Below are 15,988 nucleotides of genomic sequence, written 5' to 3' on the forward strand. Positions count from 1 at the left end.
TTGTTAATATTTTGTATGTAAATTATATATAGGCTGCAATTATTAATCGATTTGGATAGGGTTGTACCTATATTAATCCATGTCCAACCCCCAGGGGCAGAGCCATGCCAATTTTTGATTTTTTTGTCTATGGGCTGGAATTCAGAATGAATCAGCTTGGAACTTCGCGCATTTATTCCTTTAACTATAGCAACTATTTATGTCCTGACCCTCAGTGCACTTTTTTGTCTGTGAATGCTCTACAGGTTGCTATAATTAACAGATTTTGTTCAAATTCAGCATATCAATCATTTCAATAACAGGGTGGTACCTATTTATATTGTTTCAATTCCAACCCCCAGGGGCAGAGCCATGCCCAATTTTTGTATTTATTATCTACAGGCTGCATTTCTGAATGGATCATATTGGAACTTTGCATATTTATACCGTAAATACAGCAACTATTTATTTTGGTGCATGCCCCGACCTCCTGAGGCGGTGTCACGTCCACTTTTTTGTTAATATTTAGTCTCTAAATTTGGCAAAACAAACCCAACGCCTAGTCTTCTTTGCCTCTTGTCATATTACAGTCATTGCAGCTATTTCATATTTCATTCTCTTCATTTTAAAAACTACCATATCAATAAAAGCAGGAATGTGGACGTATATTGCAGCGTTAGCGATGCTCTAGTTGTGCAATGATATGGACATTTCCATGAATGCTAAATAATATAATGATAATAATAAACTCCTACCCTGAGATCTAGAAAATGTATAGATAAATTATTACACAAGTTCTGTGTATTGATCATTCTCAGGAAATGCCCCAGCATCCAAACTATTCTTTAAAGAACAAGTTTGTCATGATTCTCAGGTATGGGTTATCATGATTATAACAACTCCATTCTCAGGTAAGGGTTATTTTGTTTTAACAGCTAGCTTCGCAGATGAGGGTTATCATGTTTATAACAATCCCCGTTATCATTTTTATAACAGCTAGCTTCTCAGGTGAGGGTTAGTAGCACTACCCGGCTACACATCTTTTGTTTTTAGCCTGATCGTCTAGTGGTTTGTACTTTTAGAACTTCACTGGATTTCACCTTATGGATTTACTCAAGATATCCAAATCAAATATATAACAGGAACAGCAATAGTGTTTATATACGTTTTATGTCTAAGCAATTAAACAATATCAATAGAACACAGTTTTTATGGGATACAATCCCTAGTTTTATTCTAAAAGCACGACGTTTCGACAAGTATACTCTTATAGTTATCAAGCACAATGACATATAGTAAACTTGTGGTCAATATATATGAAATTCATAGTGAAACCATTTACATAGATTAAATAACAGTAACAAAAAGAATCAAAAGGGTAAAGGATTTTTTATCCTTTTTGTTGCTGTTAAGAGCCAGGAGTAACACAGAACAGAACAATAATTATTTAAACATGAAGCTTGACAAGAAAATACCCCGTCAGTGTTTACGTTATAGACTGATTACAGTACAAAATTCCAAATATGGAATGGACATGCCCCATACCTTGCGTCCGACGGGTTTTATTACCTAATTTGGTCAACAAAATATGTTTATTACCATGAAAAATGAGATTGGTCAACATGTAGATCAAATGCAGTGGTTCTCACACCTGGCTAATGTATATGAAAAATATTTAAATTTGGAAAATAAAAACATGGCAATGCAGATGGAATACAACCGTAGACATAGACTAGTCATAGACACATAGACTGACAAACTATAAATAAAGAAAAACACAGCTATGAACTTATCAGTAAATACCAGTGAATTGAGTGAATACTCAATTGGGATCACGTGTTGGTTTCTTTTCATATTTTATAAAGGTGCCGTTCAAAATCTCGCGGCACACTTAGGAAGATCTCGCGGAACACATGATTATAACAACTCCCTTCTCTGGTAAAGGTTGTCATGTTTATAACAACTCCCTTTTCGTGTGAGGGTTATCCTGATTATAACAAAACCCTTCTTGGGTGAAGGTTATCATGTTTATAACAACTCCCTTCTCATGTGAGAGTACCTTCTTCTAGGCGAGGGTTATCATGTTTTAATAACTCCTTACCTGGGTGAAAGTTGTCTTGTTTTGGAAACAGTCCCCTTCTCAGATGAGAGTTGTCTTGTCACATGCGATTATCCGCGCAGTGCTCCATACAAAATTATACATACATTAGGCTCCCCGCCCCAATGTGGCTATCGGGCGATTTTGTCACCAAAAAAAGTTCTTAAACGGATATATTTAGCAGCAACAACGTTCAAACAATGAAACATAGTATATTCAAATGGACCCAATCAAAGCCCAGAGTCAATCAGTGGAGAAACTGTATTGCAATTTATTCTGAGCCAGCATTTATTTTGCATTGAATTATTGCTCATTAACCAACCTCTCTAAACTCCCTGTATGTTGTCGGAGATCACAAATCGTGCTTGTAATCACCACTTGGTCTTAAGTTAGTCCAATATCAGAAAAGACTTTGATTTGTCATATATATTCTATTATAATGTACTAATTGCCTGGGTAGGTTAGGCTACTCAAAAGGCGGATATATTATAATTTTTCTAATCTTAGCTAACCAGGAGGTCCCGTGTTAGCTCCCGGAGTTGGCAAAAAAAAATTATCGAGATTTTCCGACAAGGTTCCCCCTTGTCAGGGTGCAGGACAGAGAGCCTGGCAAGGGACAGCGTATAGTCGTTCCGATGGGACGAAACCCCAAGGTCTCGTGTACACACTGGCGTAAAAGATCCCTTGGTAATTGGAATTCGATTTAAGAGTAGGCCGTAACGCCGATGTCCGGGCAAAATCCCCCCCCCCCTTCAGCACCCTGTATGGCGTATGTCCGTCTTCATTACCCCAATCGGAGTGGTACAGTAGGACGTCAAATCTTATTTCATTTCATCTGTGTTAAGTATAACAGATGCCATGGCTTTATCACAAATTCTACATAACTTAAGACTTCTACGCTTTTCTAGACTATGTCGACAAGTTTAATTATGCTAGAATACATTTTTACAAATTGTGAATTTAACATAACAATGGGCGTTCCTCATTTAAAAAAAAGGAACACAAATACACAAACAAATAAATACAATATTAACATACTTAATTCATGATTCGTCATTCATGTTTACTTTACCTCTAGAAAATAGGAAATATGGTAAAAATCAACTTATATAAATCATAAGGTGTAAATATATTGACGCCTCCATAAAAACAGTAAGTTCTAATTATAAATGGTGCTTTTGCTTCTGGCGTTTGTGGTACATCTGAAATAAAATCAAACAAAAAAAAAGCGAATTAATATTTACGATCAGCATCTACATTATATTAAAACCTGCGTGTAAACTGGTAAAACCATTTCACAATCTGCCATCTAAACTAAAACTAACTCCAACCCTTGTTTGTTTTACATGATGTACAAGTAATAGACAGATCGTTGATGAACATGGTTGGTGTGATTACCAATAGGGGTACAAACTGCTCCCCACCCTAACTTTCGGAAAATCAGATTTATCAGTGCAGAAGTGTAAAGTCGGGAAGACAAAATAATACCGTTTTGTGGGTTACTTTCCTGGAATAACAGGAAAACGCGATTGCTGCTGCCCTAGTGGGGGTACTCTTTGCGCTTTTGGAGATTACTGGCAACCGGCACTTTTTGAGGCATTTAATTTCTGCTCACCCCCACCCCACGCCCCCTCCCTAAACTTCACCGGGTTCGTACGCCTATCTGACTGCCATCGATTGTGAAGGTTTTTCCGTTCATATATATTTTCATAGCATACTGGTTCTGTATTTCGGAAATTGGAATTTTGAATAATGTCGGACAGATGGTACTGCAAAGCCAGGAACATCAAAAACCTAAGGAAACTGATAACCTCTGAAAACTGATAACATATTTTCCAGTCCAAAACGTAATTAAATCAAAAATAAACCAGGCTAAACCAGCAATGTCTTAATTTAACCTTTATTCCTAAATAGCTAATTTCTAAATTCAAACATCAATGGTGAGACGCGTACTCAGGCAAATTATTGAAATAAAATTGTATATTAGTGCCGAAATGACATAGTGCGTGGTGAGTGGTCGCCCCCCCCCCCTTCCCCCCTCTCTCTCTCCCCCTCTCTCTCTCTCTCTCTCCCGATCGAACTTAAATAGTAACTAACCTGATCCCAGTGTACTTTCCCGTACTTGATAGATTGAGGAGTCTTTACAGAAGGTCTTGATATATTCCGAATTTGGCGCAGCTTGTTTGCCGGATTCCATAACCAAATTTCTCTCGCCTACAGCAGATATTGTTTTTCCCTCCCGTTCATTTAAATCAGCCACTGTATCTCTATACGATTTTTTTACGTTGGTAAGAAAACACACTGTTTTACTTCCTGCAGCGTGGTTGATAATTTTGATTGCTAACTCTTTCTGGAATGAAATAAATGGGATAACACATGATCAGGCTGTGACCTAACCCCAATCTACACGGATACAGTTTACATATCAAACTAAAGGTCCACTATAATGTATAGTTTACTCTGATTTATACTTCGTCGAAATGTCGACGTGGTTTCCCCTTGTCAGTGCGGTGCAGAACGGTGGGCCAGACAAGTACAGCTGTCTAGTCCTTCGGATGAGACGAAATATCGAGTTCCCGTGTATACATTGGAATGCACGTAAAAGATCCCTTGGCAGTTGGAATTCGATATAAGAGTAGGAGATAGTGCCGCTATCCGGGCAAAATTTCCCTCATAGCACACTGTATGGCGTATGCCCGTCTTCATTAGTCCAGTTGCACTTTCTAGAACACACGATGTCACTTATATGGTTTATATACAGCTTAGAAACATTTTGCTGCATTTTTGTATACTTTTATTGTTTGCATAAATAAATTTAGGATTTCAATCTAAGTCTTGATATTTATTTTTGAACCCAACGCTTTGCAACATTTTAGGCCATCTAAGGCTACGACTATTATATTTAAGTGATATAAATAATAATGTATGAGGCTATTAAGAATGCAACTTACTGTTTTATAATCATGCCAGCTCTCTGATCTCTGAATTTTATGTGCATTTAAAGCTTTATCTTTTGACATCATTAGAATCTGTTCACCTGAGAAAATTTCCGCATGTTCGTCAATTTTTTGACGATTTTCAATTTCACGGGTCCATTTTATAACTCTCTGTAAAAAAAACAAAACATAAAATTGTTAAATATTGTTAAAACACATTTATATACGAGAAGAATATAATTAGAAGTTGACATGCATAAAAGTGCAATAGCTTTCCACGATAACTTTACGGCTGAAAATTTAATCTAGTTAGTAATCACAATATCTATTTTAAAAGGTATATCCAAACCGTAACTATAAAAACACCAAAATAATTGGGATATAAATGATTTTTATTAAAATAAATAAATAAAAAATAAATAACATACGCTCGTTTCACGAGTTGGTACACTAGACACAGCACTAAGGCAAAGTACAACGGTAAGATAAAACATCATCTTCATCATCTTGAAGTCTTCGAATTTTCGATATTAATGTTGTATCAAATTTAGTTCATTTATATACACAAATCACCCAGAGATTAATCTTAAGTAGGATGAATACGGATATCCGTTATATGTTTGCCCCAGAATCATTGAACCCCGACGTTCTCTAGATTCACCAATCCATGGCGAAAGAAATAGTCAGGTGTCGCTATTTTGTTTTATGTCGTTATGCTTAGTGATTTTGTATTATGTTTTTATTATGATCATAAATATACCAAAGTGTTGTTTTAGCCAATCATGAAAAAGACAGATTTTGATTGGAGGTATGACGTATGTTTATGGGTATACATTTGACAATAAAATTATCAATGCGGTTGACATTTTTTCCCGTTCCACAAGGTACACCTGTATAACCTATATTTTTAATACCTGTGTGTTGCACTCATAAACATGTTTTTGAAAGCTATTGATAATGAACATACTGTTTTCGTTTAATTTGTTCGTATTAGTTAGATTTATTTGTTCGTTTATTTGTTCATATTATTTAGATTTATTTGTTCGTATTATTTGATTAAACGCGTTATTTTTTGTGTTTTTATTTTTTATTTTGCGTCGTGCATGTGTTATGACATATATTCATAGATGTTCATTATACTGAAATAAGTCCAGTTAACATTAAAAAGACACGATAGTCTTTTGGGGTAGTATTGGGTGTTCCGTAAATGATCTGATAGACTGCTATAATGTGATAGTGAGAGAAATGGGGTTTAACGTCCACTGGACATAAAGTCGGTCATTTCGGGATGGTTCAATTTTATTTCAATAATTCGCTTCCTCGGAGGGAAACCCACAGGGCGATCCTACTCATTGCCACGTTCAAGCGGGGAATTGAAATCACGCCATATGACTCGATGGAAGACCTTATCAACTAAAGCGCACACCTTAGACCATTCGGACACCCAACCTCCCACTGGCACTGCTTTAATGTAACAATAAACACCAGCCATTACTTTTCTTGTAGGATATGTTTTTCTTGCTTCATTACAAATGGCCCCGGAAACCATAAAATACACGACTCGTGTACTGATTATAAAATGTAAATTGTGTCTTACATAGTGGATATCAGGACCCTATATTTTCACTTCAAGATCAATATTGATTGAAATTGACCAATATTGAATTCTAATTCGTGTTTTTAATTTCAAATATTATGACAAATATTGAGTTAGAGGTTTAGAGCTCTTTTAATTACTGAGGAAGTTCTGTAAAATAACGTCTTATTCGACTGTTGTTAATACCGAAATGTCGGCGTTGGAATTTATAAGGCAGAAAACCACTCTAAGATTGACTTACAAGACCTAGGACACTTTTTTTTTATTTCAGTTTAATACTCTATGCAACGTCATACTTTTATCATTGTGTGATAATATGTGATTGTTTTCTACGTATATCATGTAACAGACTTGAGTTAAACACACCCCAAAGATTCACACTTGTACTGCAAATAATGAACACTGAGATTCATATTTTAGGTTGAGATTAAACCAAGATTAGGAACGATACTCTCTGAAGATTTTCAAACTTGATTTCCGTTTGTCATAGTCAACGCCCGTGGTACTTAAAAGAAACGCCTGGGTTGGGCAAAGAAAAAAGACAATACGCAAAATTATCCTCACATTTGATAGAACATTAAATTAGCTGTGGGCTGTGGTTGTATGGTATAATATCAAAGAGCTCAGTGTAAAGAGGCAATGTCACTCGCAAAGACTATAAAAAGGGGAGAGAGAAATGGGGTTTAACGTCTACTCGACATAAATTAGGTCATTTCGGGGCTAACATATGGTTCAATTTATTTCAATAATTCGCTTGCGCGTAGGGGTCTTTAGCAGTTGGGGGAGGGTAACCGGAGGACCCGGAGAAAACCATCGAGGTTGGACAAGCGACACTACTCCTAGTCATGTACAACCGGGGAATCGAAACCACACCAGTTGACTCAATGACAGGCCTTATGATACAGCGCGCACGCGCTAACCATTTGGCCATCCACCCCCCAGACCATAAATGTAAAACAACATCTAAAATAGCCTTTGACACTCCTTACTATCCAAAATTGACGGTCGCAATTTAATAATCAAATTCTGGGACTATCTGCTTTCGGATTTAATAGGAAAAATAACAATAAATTAGATAGAAATCTCAACTGTCTACCAATTACAAATCTAACACTTTAGAAAGAAAGACAAAAAATATATGTTAAATTACTTTATTATGATATTGATATGCCTTTTGTTATTGACGAAGAGAAGATAACTCATCCAGCAAAGGACATGCGACACGAATAACCACATGGTGAAGCACAACATTTCTGCATAAATGAGCAATCCTGGTCTTGAGTACAATCATTCTTACACTGACCAAATATTCTTGGAAATGGACAGAAACCCAGTTTATTACCAACTGTAAAAGAGAGAGCGAGATATGTTTGTTGTATTATATATTATTATACATATATGAAAGATGATCAAGGATGCATTGGGAAGGAGTAGAGGAGTCAAGTAGGCTCGAGGACCCCTAAAGAAGGGACGGATTTGGGGGAACGAAATTGGCAAAAACTAGGTACGGCAATAAGTAATTTTTAATATATGAGAATAATCAATATTATTTGTATGAAAATACAAATATATATCTTCACTTTAGGCTTTCAATTTGAATGAAACTCTATGTTAATGGTCATTCTGGATGATCATCGTCCGTCAATATTTTATGTTTTGGTATATAATCACATGTATTTCCACATTCAATTTGATTCGATTGTACTTAAAATAAATACAACAGTTCGTTATCCATAGAACTGATGTGTTTATTTCAATGTGTTCAATTACTAAATGCCATTCAAACAGTATATCGATTGTACTTGTCACATCAAAAACATCCAAAAATTATGCATGTAGTCAAATACCTACTGAAAACAAGTACACGTATAGATAACTATAGGACTGATAAAACACTGGGATTATACATTAAATAATATACGTGAAATTTACCATAATATCCTTTAAAGTCGAAACAGCAAACACCAGCAGGACCATACGACCGCATACAATAGGAAGATTTAGGACATTGGTCAATTGTACAATACAATGGCTGACCAATAGAACTCAACAGTGGTTGACCAACAGCACAAGGGTTGAAATTACTGATGGCATACGGTGCTGAAAAATTAAAATCAGACATTGTCTAAGTTTTAAACAGTAGTGCGATGTGACTCTTTGTGGGTTTGTTTCTTCAGCTATTATACTTGTATATCTACATTAAAGCCAATCGGTAAAACTGTCATGGTAACGTATGTAGTATTTACTTACAAGGTAAGAAAAATAGCAAATAAGGCCCAACGGAGCTGAAAGGGCTTACTAGAATTTAAAATAAATATTTGCTGCGTGGTAAATGGAATGGTAAAACGATTCTGTTGGGAGCCACGTTGGCTGGCTCACTGACCTGGAGGTCTCATGTTCGATTCGGGTGTCGGCCGAGAACGTACCTCGGAATTGTTCAGTGTGATTTCACCTTGTCAGTGGTGGAGGGTGAAGTGCCAGGTACGAAATAGTGTCTGGTTGTTCAGATGGAACGAACGACCAAGGTTGGAATTTGAAATAAGAGTATGTCATAGCGCCACTGTCAAGGACAAATTTCCCTCATATAGCACACTGAGTGGCGTATGCGGTATTATTAGCCCGGCTAGTGCAGAACAGTAGGCCTGCAGATTTCTTGAGTATAGCTGGAATAGTCTGGAACTGTGGAGATGTTGTTGGTGTTTGTATAATTACAAGATTACCTCGGACACATTCTGGTTCAGGATTACAGTCCGCTGCGTTTTCGCCCTTGCATATTTTGGCAACAATTCGACATCCCGTACCAAGTGGACACTGTTTCCGCTGTTAATAATACAAATCATTGTAATTAAATAAAATAGTTAGTTTACATGACGGCAGTGCACTTTAGGACTTATATTCCGAAACCAGCGCCACGGGTTAGGTGAAGAGAGGGCAATAGACGTATTTTCTCCCATCTTAGAAATGCTTTTTGTTAGAGCTAAACATGCCTATTGCAGGTCTTTAGTTTGGCTTCAAATGTATACAATGTCTAAACTCCAAACAGTAATAACTGCGCTTAGAATAAAATAATGTGAATGAAATTTTCAATATATTAATTTTGCATTATCTATTTTTGAACTATCAGCAAGAACGGGCAGCTCCGTATCTAAATCTTCATTAACCATATTATTGTTCAGCTAGTTGCTCGGACAATAATGCTACAAATCGACTCTAGTATGCTCCATACGGCCAAACCTAGAGGTGTTACTCTATACTTCTAAATACACAGTTCAAATTTTGAATGAGTTCAGCTGTTGTCGACTTATATAATTGGTTTTGAGTCACCAAGAACCACCATGGCTACATGTGCTTAACTCAAATTCGGTCTGGTTGGAAGCCTATAACTACCATTCATAATTTCTACTTTTCGCCCCTTTAGAAGGCGAAAGTCGAAAAGTTACGACAAAATGTGAGGCGACAGCACGCTATACAAGCCAAAATCAACTCGAAAATAGGAAATTAAGAAATAATACACAGCGATAATAGCGCCCCTCGTATTTTCCTAATTTCTACTTTTCGACTTGCATTTTGGCTTGTATACCGTCTTGTCGACTTTCGACTTAGTCATATTTTTGTATTTATTGATGTCAGTAAGAAGGCGCCAACACGTATACCAAATTAGGAAATAAACACACGCGCTATTAGCGACCTATCATTTTGGCTTGCTGTCGTATTGGCGACTTTTCGATTTTCGCCTCGGAAGTGATTGTAGTCTCAATTTGCCAGGTCGCATTTGAATACATGCAATTCGCGTTAACAAAATAGCCTGTATGATAAAGTCGACGCAAACTATATCATTTCAATAATTCGTTTGCACGTAACGGTCTTTAGCAGTGGGTAGAAACTGGGGTGCCCGGAGAAAACCCACAAGGTTGGACAAACGACCCTACTCCCTTGTCATGTTTGAGCGGGGAATCGAAACCACACAACTTGAATCAATGACATACCTTGTGATTTCACGCGCACGTGTTAAACCACTAGACCACTCAGCCCCCATGTAAGACGGATTTTGTAAGTTGTTGTATATTGTATATACCGGTACAGGAAATTTGTTTTATAATAGGCCCACATAATAAATTAAATTGTTGTAGCCTAAGGGTTTTTTTATGAAACATTTTTGGCAGATAAAATATTCCTGTTGGCGGGAAAAAAATATGAACAATTTTTTTATATAAAAATTATTATCCATTTTGACGGAAAAAAAATGTAAGACAGTGTGAGCCCTGATTGCACGTATTCAAATGCAACCTGGAAAATTGAGACTACAACAACTTCCGAGGCGAAAGTCGAAAAGTCGACAGTACGACAGCAAGCCAAAATGATAGGTCGCTTATAGCGAGGCGAAACTCGAAAAGTCGCCAATACGACAGCAAGCCAAAATGATAGGTCGCTAATAGCGCGTGTGTTTATTTCTTATTTTCTACTTTTCGAATTGCATTTTGGCGTGGTATACGTGTTGGCGCCTTCTTGCTGACATCAATAAATACAAAAATATGACTAAGTCGAAAGTCGACAAGACGGTATACCAGCCAAAATGCAAGTCTAAAATTAGGAAAAAAACGAGGGGCGCTATTATCGCGGTGTGTTACTTCTTAATTTACTATTTTCGAGTTGATTTTGGCTTGTATAGCGTTTTGTCGCCTCACATTTTGTCGTAACTTCTACTTTTCGACTTTCGCGTTCCGAAGAGGCGAAAGGTAGAAATTATGAATGGTAGTTATTATAGGCTTCCATAGGTTTAATCGTCAAAACATGACCTAGACTGCAGAAAGCTTGTCGTGTGTTTGCTTATATGCGTATGTGCGAGTTTAATGCCAATTTTTTATTTAAGTGTAAAAATGAAATGAAATGGAGTTTAACATCCTACTACATCTTAATCACGCTTGTGAAAGCGGACGTTAAATAAATCTTTTCAAATACATTTTTACACGCACAACTGGATAACTCAATTTTAGATCATACATGTATAGGTTAAATATAGCCCAGCACTGACACACATCTAACTCAAAACTCAATGATCGTCAAATCAACTTGACACAACTCAACTCTCCTCAACGCAAAATTTGAAATGACCTAATATGATTCTGACTAAAACACAGATCCTATTTCGTTTCGTATAAAAAACAACACAAAATATAGATCTGTATTTTAATCAGATTACCTAATATATCTGACCAAGACCATTAATTATCATTAAATATACTTACAAGACATGGATCCTGACTAAACTGTGAATACACAACACCAATCAATGTCAAACAGACAACCGTTATCTGAAATAAACATAATATATTATGACTTTCGTTGGCATATTATATCTAAGATAGACAATGGATTCAAGCACTGTGGAAAGACCGTTTTTTAATTATCAAATAGAGTGTAACACTATCTTTGTATAACGGAGATCAGTTTCGTAAATATAGGATTTATTTACATCAGGTATATAACACATCTACATACAAAACTACAGAAACTAGACTATACTGGAACTAAACTACATCGGAACACATATAACTATATTGAGTCCACCATTCTGCCCCTCTGCCAAGGCAGCGGCAGAACTCGGGTGAGTCCATATGCCGGTCTCTCCTCTCCAACCGTCTCTCTAGTCGCCCTGTTTAACTGTCAGTGAACTCCTCATTATATAGCGTACGATAATTAGGGAAAATGGACAAGAGTGAATCATCATATTATTGGTATCTGTAACTGCACTGCGTATTTCTTTTGAAGTCATGAAGTTCGCCGAGTGTTATTCACAGATCATGTGTAGGTTGTAAAGGACATATTGAATTAATTAGATGTTTAATAAGTCCGTGCCATAACAGAAGTTTATACAGAGGTGAAACGTCAATATCATATATTATCAAAACTAGCAGAGGTCATAAGTTCTATGTACCTAAATGATCGTTCAATTTGATGAAAGGTATATATCACTTTTTTTCACAAGAGGAGAGGCACCATCCATAGCGTAGCATAATATAATTTACCAAGGACAAGCTAGTGTTAATCATTAAGTGTCTTTTACATGCCCGCCAAAGTCTACACTGTGGACCTCGTTTTTCGTCCCACTACCGAACTATTAGGCAATATTTTACTTGTCAACCTCACAGGCGTTTGAAACCGTCCTCGAAAGACGTTCTTAGGGGCTCACGAGGGAGCCACGGTGGCTCAGTGAGTAAGTAAGACGTTGACTTGCTAGCCTGGAGGCCCCGTGCCGGTGTTCGCTCCGTGCATTGGCCGAGAAATTTCATCAGTTTTCGGCGTGGTTCCCCTTTGTCAGTGGTGCAGGACAGAGAGCATGGCAAGAGACAACATACAGTCGTTCGGATTGGAAGAAAAATGGAGGTCCTGTGTACACATCTGCGTGCACGTAAAAGACCCCTTGGCTGTTAAAATTTCGATATAAGAGTAGGCCGTAGCACCGCTCGTCCAAGCATATTCTCCATCATATAACACATTGTATGGCGCATGCCCGTTCGCAGCATAGCACAGTAGAAAGAGAACAGTAGGACGTTAAAACGATTTCATTTCGTTTCATTTCGAAGCTCACAAGATTAGAACCTGGGGCGTTGTAGTTAAGAGTTCATTTCCCTTGCCGCTTGACTAGCGCGAACCCTAGATAGATAAATACATATATACGAACAGATATAACTTCCCAGATGAGTACTCTATACAGTAAATATATAACCAATTTACCTCCCCACCTCCCGACCCTTGTCAAAGAAACCATATGAAGAGCGATACACCCACCCTTTATATAAACAGATACATTATAGCCCTTTTATTTCAATACCAGCCTAATAGTTTCGATAAAATATTTAGCTTTTTAGAAAACCAACACTAAAACTCACCAAAATTCTGTTGTCTGCCATATTGACTTGAGACTGAGGACACGAACAAGGTTAATGACAACTATTGTTTCTATATATATTGTACGACACAAATCTATCTTTGTCATTTTTAAATAGAAAGGAATATGACAGTCCATGGGCTTCAATCAATCATTTATAAACCTTTCACGTACCCACTAAACATCTATATAATAAAATCCATAAAGCGCTAACATGCCAGAATAAAGATTGAATATAGAGTTCAAAATATTACTCAGATTGATCAATTCTAACTTAAATATGGCCATTTAAAGTTTACATTAGACTATTAACGTATTGTAAGGGTGCATGGAACATGCGACAGGTGTCTGTCATTATTGACACTGTCAAACGGCACTACCCTCTCATTTGCTCTGAAAATTAGTATCTTTATTTGAAAAAAAGTTTCGCCAAAGCAATTACATGATGACATGACACAAATAGTTAGTGACAAATCCGGTTCGTATATAGTTGGCCTACAGTCAAACAGTGGTATGCTGAATTTACAAGGGACAAAAGACAGTACTGAAAGCGGCAGTGACCATCCAAGATGAAGTTGATGCTATTCGCGACACAATAATACAGGACAGGCGATTATCTGCTACAGACAGTTAGCTACTGCACATGATATTAGTTAAACATCATTAGAATAATCCATAAATATTTGCACATGAAAAGGGTGTCTGTCCGTTGGGTGCCCAGAATGGTGACGGAAGAGCAAAACAGTGAGAGGAGTTCACTAGTCCGTGGGTACACTGGTCCGCTGGTTCACTGGCCCGCGGGTGCACTAGATCGCGGGTTCGCTATTTCGCGGATGCACTAGTCCGCCGCTATAAAAACACTATAAATATGGAAAACAACCCCCCCCCCCCATCACCACCACCAGCGGGTATTATGTCGTGGTGTCGCCCTTCAGAAGGCGACAACCCGACATCACGACATTTTAACCCGACGACACCAAGACGACCCGACTATACGTCGTTTTAACTCGACAATACGACATTTTTACCCGACATCACGACATTAAAAATGTCGTAATATCACGTATAAAATGTCGTAACGTCGGGTTGTCCGACATCTTCCTCTCAATATACAATTTCAATATGTACACTAATCCTGGTGTTGGTCAAGTAAGTTCTCCAGGAATTTGCACCGTGGTTTTTGCAAAGAACAGTGTCTAGTTTTGTAGATGGGACAAAAACACAAGCCCCTGTATACACATTAGTGTGCACATAAAAGAACGCTTCACAGTTGGAATTCGATGCGGAAATGCCATTGTCACCAGAAAATTTCCGCCATATCGCTCTGCATAGCGTATGCCTATCTTCAACAGTCCGATTGGCGCAGAAAAGTAGGAAAAATGAAATAAAATGAAATGGGGTTTAATGTCCTACTGTTCTGCTCCGAGTGGGCTAATGAAGACGGTCATGCGCTCTACAGTGAACTATGAGGGGAAACTTTGCCCGGATAGCGGCACTATCGGCGTACTCTTGGAAATCAGTTCTTGGAAAAATGGTTACATACCATTGTCAGTGTGGGTGCGTTGCGTACATGCCGTCAGTGTGGGTGCGTTGCGAACATACCATTGTCAGGGTTGGTGTATTACATTTCATTGTCGGTCGGGCTTGGTGCTTTACATTCCATTGCCAGTGTGAGTGCGTTACATTTCATTGTGGCCTGACAAGAACAGCTACCTAGTCGTTCGGATGGGACGAAAAACAGAGGTCCCGTGTACGTAAATGATCCCTTGACAGTTGGAATTCGATATAAGAGTAGGCAGTAGTGCCGCTGTCCGGGCAAAATTTCCCTCATGTCCGTCTTCATTAGCCCAGTTCGGGGCATAACCTATAGGACGTTAAACCCCGTTTCATTTCATTTCATTTACATTTCATTGTCAGGGTGGGTGCGTTATTGTCAGAGTTCGTTGCATTTACATGAAACCATCAATCGTAACAATGGCAATAATAGATATCGGCGGACTAGTGAGCATTCCCCACAACATGGTTTGTTAACAGTTTCTCGAGGGGTCTCCCTGGATATATCCGTTTACTTTCTTCGGTATTGTTACTCAGGGTGAAACTGGGTACATCAGTTTGATCCAGAGACAAAAGATCAAAGTATGTAGTGGAAGCACAAAACGTCACCAACGCCTAAAAACTTCCAAAGAACGTCTTCCAGTGGCAAGGTCATAGCCTCCGTTTTCTGGGACTCCGAGGGCGTAATTATGATATATTATCTACAGAACGGTATAGTCGATTTCAAAAAACGTGACGAATTCGTTAAATGCGCCGATTAACTGTAAACAAATTCCTGTGGCTGGATATAGTTGAAAAAAAAACAAAACAACCCAAAAAACACTTGACGACCCGATCAAATCGCACCTAGAGTAGAGATGATGATTTGGCAAATGTGGTAATCGCTTCGAAAATCGGGTGTCGATAAATTCATTAGGGTAATCAATTTGAATTAC

The 15,988-nt window shown here is 37.8% G+C and overlaps 2 long non-coding RNA genes across 4 annotated transcripts; both read right to left on the minus strand.

Annotated features, from left to right (window-relative positions):
• Positions 1-2,857: 2,857 nt before the first annotated feature.
• LOC126832485 (uncharacterized) lies at positions 2,858-5,581 on the minus strand. The gene is made up of 4 exons (XR_007684732.2): positions 5,442-5,581; positions 5,029-5,184; positions 4,175-4,427; positions 2,858-3,279 (listed from the first exon to the last, which is right to left on the minus strand). It is a non-coding gene; the product is annotated as an uncharacterized LOC126832485 (long non-coding RNA).
• Positions 5,582-7,747: 2,166 nt separating this feature from the next.
• On the minus strand, positions 7,748-15,704 carry LOC126832483 (uncharacterized). Of its 3 annotated transcripts, none has more exons than XR_007684729.2 (5): positions 15,043-15,704; positions 11,857-11,922; positions 9,331-9,430; positions 8,543-8,710; positions 7,748-7,955 (listed from the first exon to the last, which is right to left on the minus strand). It is a non-coding gene; the product is annotated as an uncharacterized LOC126832483 (long non-coding RNA). The 3 variants fall into 3 exon arrangements; XR_007684726.2 differs by lacking the exon at positions 15,043-15,704 and adding an exon at positions 13,501-13,637; XR_007684727.1 differs by lacking the exon at positions 15,043-15,704 and adding an exon at positions 12,084-12,337.
• Positions 15,705-15,988: the final 284 nt, after the last annotated feature.

The sequence above is a fragment of the Patella vulgata genome, chromosome 9 (assembly GCF_932274485.2).
Source record: "Patella vulgata chromosome 9, xgPatVulg1.2, whole genome shotgun sequence".
In the NCBI taxonomy this organism is placed as follows: Eukaryota; Metazoa; Mollusca; class Gastropoda; family Patellidae; genus Patella; species Patella vulgata.